This window comes from Montipora capricornis, chromosome 9 (genome assembly GCF_036669925.1).
Source record: "Montipora capricornis isolate CH-2021 chromosome 9, ASM3666992v2, whole genome shotgun sequence".
Lineage (NCBI taxonomy): Eukaryota > Metazoa > Cnidaria > Anthozoa > Scleractinia > Acroporidae > Montipora > Montipora capricornis.
In genome coordinates this window covers 46,152,440-46,161,514 of record NC_090891.1, presented here as the reverse complement: position 1 = coordinate 46,161,514, position 9,075 = coordinate 46,152,440, and the positions used below count along the sequence as shown (strand labels likewise).

Below are 9,075 nucleotides of genomic sequence, written 5' to 3'. Positions count from 1 at the left end.
TATTTCCATCGCCAAAACTCAACAAATCATTCCGTGTCTACCACATTTCCTGTTACTCAATGAACATTCAAGTAGACCCGACGAGATCTAACTTCGCTTCTGCCATATTGAATTCGAAAATAAAGCCGCGCGCGGTTGTGGGATACGGCGTTAAAATTTTTCTTCCCAGTCCTCCGAATTACGTCGTCAAATCACCTGGAATGAACAAAAACAAAGGCTCTGTACGACCTGCACATGGCTTTTGCATTTTGATACATTTCTTTTGCGTCCACGCCCTCTTACTGACAACAACGTGAATTGACTAATAAGGTTGTGTAGATGACGTGAGAACGTGACGAAATATTTATAATTTTCTTCCCAAACAACCACACCATTCATGCTAATTTTATTCCCGCAATGTTGACAAACATTTTCCATTCTCAACGACTTGGAGTTATCGCGAAAATTATTACAATAATGGGAAATAATAATTTTAGACAATGTTCTTCTTGGCGTTGTCGTCGTCCTTGTATAAGGTCCCTAATCATTCAGCAGTGTCAATGGTTCTGAACGCTGTGCAAATGTATTTGACATTTTTGGACGCCATTTTCTACTTTGGATCGCCAATCTCTTGATAGATCAAACCGAAATTGTTGTTTGTTCTTGCACTCAAAATAATCAAACAGGTAACTTTATGTTTGTCAGAGAATGCTATCTGTAAAATATAACGGTTCATGCATGCACATTACAATGACAACATTTCTGTCAGGTCAGCGGGGATTAGGTTATAAAGTTTAATGATGAATATGGAAAAGCTAAGATGTAACTAGGAAGGTTGACTTTGGAATAGACTTTTATAGTAATGTTGGATGGTCTACTAGAAACTCATTTTTTCTTGGGTTTAAATAGAAATGTGACATTTGCAGTTGGTAATGCAAAAGGTTTCATTTTGATTCAAGGTCTTCTTTTCAGGGTAAATCCACTAGTTCAATTTTATCCAGAAAACATGAATGCCAGTAGTTGTTTTAAGCATAAATACGTTTGACAAGGAATGCAAGGGAAAGAGTTTGTATTGTATAGAATTTTCACACACAAAAATAAAATGATTCTTTTTATTTCTTCATAAAATTTGATTGGTTTTACGGTTAGAACTTCAAAAACGCTTATTTCCTTCAGTCTGTGGACAGCAATGTGAAGTCGATCGAGATGTATCCTGTTTCATTCTATTAGCCAGCAGTTTAGAAAACAAGGAAGAAAATAAAACTCTTATTTTAAGGGCTAAACACAAGGTCGGCCTTTTGTTTTACAGTGATGTAACCATTTAGGAAAAATATCGTTTGTAATGATAGAAATTATTCGTTTAGTTCGCGTAGGAAGGGTTAAAGGGGAATAGCCCTGATGCATGATGACGTCAGACTAGCTAATTTCACCACCAAGCCTCGAAATCGAAAATGAACTTGAACTTGTAGATTCAGCATGAAAGAAGGCACTTTGATTAGCATTAATACCATCAGGATTCATTACCAAAAGGTTTAATCAATACACGGGGAGAAAAAATTAAATGTGAAATTGTGAAACAAGGTGAGGAAAGAAGCAAAGTGACGGTACTTTTTATAAACGATGCTTTTTAATGTTGGAAGGATGTGGGAATGCGTATGGACAGTAGCAGTTGAAGTAAAGATGACAACATGAGAGAGATTTAGCCTCGAATTTACGTGAACCGAGAGACCGCTGCTTGTGATATAAGTATCAAAATTATACAATTTCATCTCGTCCTTCTTTCTCTTAGAAATTGCTAGTATCTGTAGATAGCAGGGAAGTAATAAGCTAACATCAAGCCGATTTGAAGCTGACTTGGACTTTGCCGTAATCGTGATGCTAATAAGGACCCGAAGAAGGGAGCAAGTCTTGTAGTGTTTATAGGGCAGTGGAGTTTTATTTGGGATTGCTCAGTTCTAAAACAGTACTTTAACCAACGTTTAATGCAGATTGTAGGACTGCTGAAATACTGTGAGTTGTGTTTTCGTTCGTTGAAGGTTTAATGAAGGGTGGTTGACGACGCCAAGGCAAGTAAAGAGGTTGGGCAAATTGCTGCGTGCGCTACAATTAATTCTTTTATTTGAGGTCAGCATTCTAACTACCATTATCTGAGGGGCTTGAGCATTTAAAGTTAATAAATTGGTTATCTCACTACTTGAGCTTCATTTGTGTCCATGTCAGCTTTCCAAGTATTTCCGTCGGTCGAGTAACACAGCTGAAAGTCTGTAACCCATCTAGAAGTATTGACCTCTCCTTGCATGGATAAGCAGGGAGCAAATATGAAACCTTTTACCCTGGTCAACTTGAAGCCAGTGGTTGGTGTTGTTGGCTGTTTATGCGCACCATCCAATTCCTCTTTTATTGTTGCTAAAGGCGACCGTAACTGGCTTGAGTATTAGGTTGAAGCTGAGAGGAGAAGGGCCATTTGGCTGTCATGAATAATGCTTTTATTGGTAACTCCAAGCGCTGTGGCACCACTGCACATGTGTTCTGGAGCTCCTGAAGAAAAAAAGAACAATATTTTAAGGAGAGCAAATTATGTTTGTCAAATTCGAGTTGTTTACTTAAATGAAACAACTGAAACGTTCTAAGGCGGAGGAGTTTGTCTTGTTAAGGGGATGTGACATGAAGAAGCTGAATCGGGAAAAAGATCCAGAAAGGGCAAGGCGAATCAAGCAAACTTGAAGGGAAATCGTCGTTCTTTTAAAGAAAGAAACAGGAAGTGTTAAACAGCTTGATGCTCCTTACGTTATTAGAAATACTTTATTGGTTTAGGTCATGGATGAACGTCGGGTGAATTGAATGGCTGGGCTATATATCAACATTTAGAGAAATACTCAGGGCGATGACAAGGTTATCGCTAAAAGCCGCCGGGTTTTTCGGAAATATCGGCGAGTAAGAATAACGTCAACAGGATCATAGCCATCTCGGTCATGACCAGCGACGAGGTTGTTTAGTTTTTTCCAGACGGAGCAGTTGAAAGTGTTGATTTGCTGAAAATAGACGATAGTCAGGGGATGTTATTTTGTGGAATGTTTCGTTTAGGGACATTGCTTGGTGCTGTTGTCAGCTACTCTTTACATCACTGTATGGCTAACTTAGCTCCAAATGGCTGAATCTGTACTCATGGTCTTATGCAAGTTCTCATGCTGTGGGCATAATTTGATTGAAATTCGAGAGTCGAGGAAAATAATTTTTTTTTGGCCAACACAGATAGTTTTTTAACTGTCGATGTTTGAAGGGTCCATTCGAAATCTCTTAGTTACGTACCTCGACCCATGTGACAACGCTGTTGTACTCTGGTGGCATGGTGAGAGCAGTTTTCTTATGGGCGGCTGACACAATGATTGTGGGCGCAGAATAGTGGCATGGTGAGAGCAGTTTTCTTATGGGCGGCTGACACAATGATTGTGGGCGCAGAATAATAGGCTTCTGGGAACTTTAAATTCTGAAATGAACCGTTGTCATCAGTGGTCATTGCATCTCGTAATTTGCCTTTTAAAGTATAACGTAGTTTTAAAGATGAAACGGTATAACCTGGCAAAAAGCGTTGTGATCTTGAAGACGAGGCTTAGTCATTGAGGAATGCGAGTTTGTGTTGTTGGGAAAGAAGATTGTCTGGCAGATCTTTATACGCAAACCAGTTCTGCCAAATAAATAGATGTCAGCATTATTTACAATTACAACTTGAAGTACAAGCTGACAAGGATCCGGACCAAATCGTGTATGGATTGAAACTTCGATTTTGGGATCACAGTAAATCGTTAAGGAAAGAATCTTTAGAGAGCGATTGTGCGAAGAATCTAAACTTGGGCGCTTTTAAAGGCGCATGTGCGAATGACTGTTTACGTAGTTGTGCTGATGTTGAGTTGATACGTTTCTTGTTTTAGTTTCTTATTTAATACTCGAGCAGGATAAACAGAGGCATTACTTAGAGAATAAATATAAATCGGAGTAAATGCATTGTGTCTGTAATACAGGCAACAAATGCAGAGAAACGTTTACTTATTCTTTATATGGAGGAGAGTGTTTTACTGGGAACTAAACCACTCGTAGATTCCATACGCCACTTCATCCGGGACCCGAGTGGCGTATTTTCCGTATGTCACCTTTGTGAGTGTCGTATCGTTCAATGACGTCACGATTCCCGCCTTTTTTTCCCGCCTTTTTTATAAAGCCCAGCAGTATTTGTAAACCTTGACTACTTTGAAACACAATAAAATCGGAATTTATCAATATTTAGTCTCCATATAATAAAAAGAACATTACACATTGGCTCGAAGATATGAATTTTATGTTCTCGTGGCAAGAACAATATCTCACTCGTTCGCTTCGCTCACTCGTGAGATATTGTTCTTGCCACTCGAACATAAAATTCATATCTTCTCGCCACCGTGTAATATCCTTTATATATTTCGAAATAAATCTATATCATCTTCAGACTGAGGTAGCAGAGATTTAATACTATAGATAGTACATTAGCATTATTTAGCATTATTAAGCTCGTGAAAATGCAAAACAAAGACGGTACTATCAAGAGAATAGGCAAAGTTCTCTACTGGCTTTTAAACCAATGTTCAAAGAAGGTGCTGAACGCTTGATGTGGTAAGCTTCTTTGTATAGTAATAGATTCCAGTTATCATCGCGGTCTATTATTTTTGTGTTACCACGTACGGTTTGGGTGAGAAATTCTTTGTTCATTGCAGCAGAAGGTGGGTTATTCTCATTGATAAAAATGTCCGGTAAGTTGTATAAACCTTGTATGTGTTTGATCTGGTCACAATGGCGCAGATGTTTGTTTATAGTGCTTTCTTTGTCCGTAAGCGCATGTCAATTTCTTGTGTGCGAACAAACAGGGTTTTGTTCGTTTTGCAGACGTACAAAGAATTGGAACCGGGGCAAGTGAATTCAACCACTCACACAGAACAAGTACACACTGAAGGACATTTTCGACGCAGCAAATACAATCAAGGCAATATCTCCAGCTTTATTTGCGGAAGGTTTTGAATTCGTCTCTTTTGATGGGGAGTCTCTATTTACTAATGTTCCTCTTCAGCGGACATTGAAAATCATTGAAGATCATCGAATCTCCAACAAAAAACTTGTCAAAACGAAGCTCAATAAATCTACGCTTCAAAAACTAATCCGCGACACGTGTACGAAAAAAGTCTTTTCTTGCAACAACAAGCTATACGAACAAGCCGATGGTGTTAGCATGGTTAGTTCGCTCGGTCCAGTCCTAGCAAATATCGTCATGACACAAGATTTCTTGGATTAGAGCATTGATTGACCGCGTACACCGAATCTACACTCCCAACGAAATTAAAACCGAGCTCAAGCTAATAAGAAAGTTTTTATTGAGGAACGAATTCCATAAACGTATTGCGAACTTATTAATTGATTGCTTTACTACGAACGCACGGAATAGGACTCTCATAATACCAACCACACCTCCCACAACAACCAGGATTCAACGATCTGGTTTACCATTCCATTCGTTGGTGACCTAACAACACAGCTTGTTAACAAACTTAAGCGTAAGCTTCGGAGATGTCTAGCCGACCCGAATATGGACATCCGAATAAAACAGAAGACCACTGAATTATGCTTCTCCACAAACACTAAAGACAAAACGCCGCCATTAAGTCAATCTAATGTTGTATATGAATTCACTTGCCCCGGTTGTAATTCTTTGTACATGTGCAAAACGAACAGAGCTCTGTTTGTCCGCAAACAAGAACATGCGCTTACGGACAAAGAAAGCGCTATATACAAACATCTGCGCCATTGTGACCAGATCAAACACATAAAAGGCTTATACAACTTACCGGACATTTTATCAATGAGAATAACCCAACCTTCTGCTGCAATGAACAAAGAATTTCTCACCCAAACCGTGCGTGGCGTGATAACTGGAATCTATTACTATACAAAGAAGCTTACCACATCAAGCGTTCAGCACCTTCTTTGAACATTGGTTTAAAAGCCAGTAGAGAACTTTGCCTATACTCTTCAAAGTATCGTCTGGATGTTCTTGAGTTAAACAAACGTACCTTGGTGGTTGCACCGATTACTCTGGAGCTCCAGGCCTTTTTTAGCATGTTAAATGCTGATCGTGCCTTACCGATCCTAGTTTTCATATCTGCGTCTGTTCCCTCACTTTTGTCCACTACACCACCCAAAAGGTAAAAGACTCAACTTCCCCCAGTTCCTCCTCAATTTTGACTGGCTCATCAGTGCCTACATTGATCCTCAGGATCCAGACCTTTATTAATCAGTGCTTACGTAGAATCCTAAAAATCCATTGGCCAGAGACTATCAGCAATGAGAACCTATGGGCAAGGACGCAGCAAACGCCAGTGGAAGAGGACATTTGACGAAAGAAGATGGAGATGGCTTGGTCATACGCTTCGCAAACCACCTTGGTAGCATTGGCCGTCAAGCCCTAAACTGGCACCCCCAAGGTCAAGGAAACAGAGGGAGGCCACGGAACACCTGGCGGCGTGAGCTTGAAAAGGACATTATAAGGACAGGAAACACATGGAAACAACTTGAAAGGATGATAGCTCAGAACAGAGGAGACTGGAGAGTTATTATTGGTGGCCTATGCTTCGGGAGGAGTGAACGGCAAAATTAATTAATTGATCAAGGTATCGTCTTTGTTTTCGATTTTCACTTCCTTAATTATCCTAATGTACCATCTATAGTATTTAAATCTCTGCTCCTTGTTGGCCACCTCAGTTTGAAGATGATATAGATTTATATCGAATAATAAGTAAATGTTTCTAAATGTATTACAGACACAATTCATTTACTCGGAATTACATTTATTCTCTATCTTTTAAAATTTTCAGCAAGTAATGGATGTAGCATTACTTACCACTTTGATTTTCTTGTGTTGTCCACCACAGTTCTGCATCTCGCGTAAACATGCACACTTTAAAGTTGTTTAATTCAATGTCTTCCACCCACACCGAGGCTGCATCGTGTTTTTGGTCAGGTCGCTCATGTTCGGCTGTTACTACCAAGAAAGGAGTAGAAGCAAAGCTTTTCTGAAAAAAATATTTTGAAAGGTAAAGATAGTGGTAAAAATTAGAATTCCTTTCTAAAATCAAGATAGTGTTTATGTGGAGCAGACTTCGATCAGGTTCTCCGGGTTTTTTTTTTTTAACTAATCGAGAATGATACGCTCTTGCAATTGGTTCCTTCCCACCGGCTTGTCATGGTTATTAGTCCAGCCACTGCGTTTATCAGTGCTTCTTGGAAAGCGATGTAGTCAACGAAGGTGAGCCCGCCATCAGGTGTTAGACGATCATTTCGTCCCGCATTTAGTATTATGTGAAATTGACATTCTCGATCCGGGCCACCGCAGCATCGTATATGAAGCTTTCGGTGTAGTTGAAGTAATTGATGGATGTCAGTACGTAAACTAATCCTCGGCTGGACATGAAACTCGTCTTGAATTGAACGAATCTGCTTTTGACGTCAACTGTATCAGGACTGAGCGTAACGTGCCTTCTCTGAATGACAAATGCAGGAAGTCAAGAACGAGAGGAGCACTAAAATTGTGTCAGAAAAAGGAAGGTTTGTATGCTGTTAAAACTGCGCACAAACTTTTAAACTTTTTTACTGTAGGTTTAATTAGCTTCATAAATGGTTCCTCAAGTTAAGTCAATGCTAATCGTTACGGGGCTTAATTTCATTTCAAGTAACGAACTTAAGGGAAGGTTCCTCGAAGGATAAAGTGGAATCCGATACAATTGTGACTGACTTACCCAGTTTGGCATACTGGTGTGATTAATTAAATTAAAGTTTTTCTTTCACTGGATATGAACCATCTTAATGTAATGATAACACTCACGTTTACAGCCTCCATAATGCTTGATTCCGGTTTTCTCTCTGTTTTTGCAGACCTTGTATTTCTATTGGCAGATACTTTGATGAGTCTATCCGTTGTTGTCGCAGAGGGGCTCAGATTCATTTCTAGCACATGGAATGCAGACAATCGAATGATTGGTTGCACTTATCGCCTTGCACAATCCGTAATATGGGTAAGTGATTTCGTTACTTGGGTGATAATATGGAAGAAAGTGTTACAGTTTTGCCAATTACCGGAGAAGAATGCGTCGGATATTTAACAATTATTCGCGAAGGCGAGGTGAATATCATTGAATAAAAATAAGTCCCTCGGGGGACATGTGCTTACGGGTAACAAATTTTACACCATTAACATTGTCTGTGTGATTGTTGACATGTTTTTGTAATGGGCGTTAACAATGAATGCTTGGAATGCACGAAGAGCATAGACCTTATTCATAAATGGCGGTCAATTTATAGTTCTTTTGTCGAAGTGCAAATTGGCCTACCAAGCCTCGATACCAAACAGTGAATTGAAAAGAATTCTTGCTTTAAAATGAGGCTTGGTAGGCTAATTTGCACATGGACAAAAGAATTATACTGTGACCGCCATTTATGAATAAGGTCTATTGCAATTAAGGTTTTCGGATAAACAGTGCATGTGTCTACTGTAACAGTTACAAAAACTGAGTGAATTTCTAAAGAGGAATGGATGCATTTATAGGGAAAATAACGAAAATAACGAACTAATGAGCGAGAGGTAGTAAGGTGTGCAAAGAGTCATGATGGAATCCGGCAGTAGCTGATCTGTTTGAAAATCAAGATCAATGCAGAGTTCCCTTCTTGGATTTGTTTTTGTTTTTTCATTCAAGAAGAATTCTCAAGGTTTAATACGTTTGTCAAATAATTCTGTATTGCGGGCGATGTACAAAGAGAGAAAACAAATTATGAGCACGTCACTTGATAGCATCAGGTAGCTTCATTTGGTGAGCGATGTTAATGATATCTTATTTCATAGGTACTGAGATTTATCCACGAAAGTCATAGTGAACTAGACGCTCCATAACGTGTACACTGGGTTGCCTGAGGTACGGTGTTACACAAAAGAAGAAGGCACTGAATTGGGTGGTATTGAACTGCAGCGTTACAGTTAATTTTATCAAGTGGGGGCTCATTATAACCATTTGAGGGGTCATCCAC

At 39.3% G+C, this 9,075-nt stretch overlaps 1 long non-coding RNA gene across 1 annotated transcript; it reads right to left on the bottom strand.

The window, feature by feature from the left end:
* Positions 1 to 2,953: 2,953 nt before the first annotated feature.
* On the bottom strand, positions 2,954 to 7,907 carry LOC138015093 (uncharacterized). Its single transcript, XR_011125484.1, has 3 exons — positions 7,880 to 7,907; positions 3,556 to 3,664; positions 2,954 to 3,011 (listed from the first exon to the last, which is right to left on the bottom strand). It is a non-coding gene; the product is annotated as an uncharacterized lncRNA (long non-coding RNA).
* Between the last annotated feature and the right edge of the window lie 1,168 nt (positions 7,908 to 9,075).